Here is a 1,919-nt window from a genome sequence, read left to right on the forward strand (position 1 = left end):
TTATTCTGATACTAATCTTAGGAAAAAAAATTAGAAAGCTGGACAAAGTCAGTACTCTATCAACAGGGAATTATGTGCTAAAAATAAAGCTATATCATTCAATGTAATTTCAGAGAAAGTAGTTCTTGTCAAATTATCTTCTTTAGGTTTTTCTTTTATAAGATTATAGGTCTGGTTGACAAAGGTAGCTGTGTTGTTACAGTGTAATTAAATTTCACTGGCATTTGACATACTACGCATGACATTGTGTTTTAAAATCCTGCATTATATGTAATTAATAGAGCACAGATTACATGATTTAAAAGCTACTTGACTGATAGCACTCAAAATGTATGCATTAATGGAAAGGCATTAATTATCTGGGCCATTAATAACAAGACACTGCAAGACTTTTGGTCCTAAGCCATTTTAACCCTTATTTGAAAATAATCTGAACGCTGGGTGCAGTTTGAAGGGGACACAAAGTTGATGCTGTGAAAAGCAATCAGGAGTCAGCTGTTAGAGTGAGCTGAATCTCCTGGATAGGTGGCCTGAATTTGGCAGAAATTTGAACACACTGAATTGCCACGAACAGGTAGCAAAAGTGTATTGCAGAGCAGAGCTTCCAGCCCATGCACCCAGGGAAAAGCACATGTGCATCTTTGGAAGCATGAAAAACTCATCCAAAATGGATGCAGAGGAGAAACCTAATCTTTGACATTAGGCAAAGTTTGTATGGGCATCAAGGTGGTATCAGAGTAAGCTCTGGAGAAGTGAGTGAAGAGGAATAGAGTTGAGGGGATTATTTGTATCTTGTAGGGAGATTTGAGGGGCTAAAGCAGCTGTGGGGAGAGGAAGTTAAAGAAGGGGCAGTGAGATGGGGAAGTGGGCTCTCCTGAAATGTGGCTCCTCGTGTTGGCCCACTCCTTTTCATAACCCTCAAACCTATTTCCCATCCTGCAGGTGGGTGACCATGGCTACTCACATCCAGCACCCTTCCCATGGCCACACTCAGCTCCTCACCCTGCAGCAGCTGTAACAGACTAGAGGGCTGGCAGCCACCAATGGGCCATCAGCTTTCCCATCTCTAAGGACCTCCTAGGGGAAACAAGTAATACAGGTCCTGTGGCTAGAAATTAAATGGTACTAATGGTCCTTTCTGGCTTCAGAATCCATGAATCACCCCTTACTGCCTGGGTGGGCTTTCCTCCTTGGTTAAAGGTCTACCAGGAAAAAATATAGAACTCATTTCTAATCTCTTAGCAAAACTCAAATGGCCTTCTATGTCTGGTAATCTCAGTCTGATTAACGTTGTGTTTCTTTGCATGTTCAAATGGCATTTGGTGTTTCCCAGGGAAAAAGGACTGAAATCAGTAAAAGCACATAGGAACATGTTGCAAATGTGCATGTAGCAATTCTATTTTATAGTTATTTGCAATAGCCAGTATCTCCATGCTTAAGCTCTCCACAACATTGAAAGTGAGGATGGTGTTGCATATTTCACTTTCTTAGTATATACACTGAAATTGGAACAATATAGAGATTAGCATGGCTCCTGAGCAAGGATGATGTGCAGGTTCATGAAGAGTTACAAAATTCTTTTGAGCCAACAACATGCCCAGCAGGACTAGGAAGTGATTGTCCCCCCTTACTGGGCAGTGGTGAGGCCACACCTTGAGTCCTGTGTCCAATTTTGGGCCCCTCACTACAAGTAGGACATTAAGGTTCTGGACTGGGTCCAGAGAAGGGCAACAGAGCTGGTGAAGGGTCTGGAGCACAAGTCTGTCTGGAGCATAAGTCTGATGAGGAGCACTTGAGGGAGATGGGAGTGTTTAGCCTGCAGAAAAGAAGGTTCAGGGGAGGGCTTATCACTCCCTACAATTCCCTGAAAGGAGGCTGTAGCCAGGTGGGGGTCAGTCTCTTCTCCCAGGTAACAAGGG

The 1,919-nt window shown here is 43.1% G+C and overlaps 1 non-coding gene across 1 annotated transcript; it reads left to right on the top strand.

Moving 5' to 3' along the window:
• Positions 1–1,474: 1,474 nt before the first annotated feature.
• LOC138106945 (U6 spliceosomal RNA) lies at positions 1,475–1,579 on the top strand. Its single transcript, XR_011149209.1, has one exon. It is a non-coding gene; the product is annotated as a U6 spliceosomal RNA (small nuclear RNA).
• Positions 1,580–1,919: the final 340 nt, after the last annotated feature.

This window comes from Aphelocoma coerulescens, chromosome 2 (genome assembly GCF_041296385.1).
Source record: "Aphelocoma coerulescens isolate FSJ_1873_10779 chromosome 2, UR_Acoe_1.0, whole genome shotgun sequence".
Taxonomy (NCBI): Eukaryota; Metazoa; Chordata; class Aves; order Passeriformes; family Corvidae; genus Aphelocoma; species Aphelocoma coerulescens.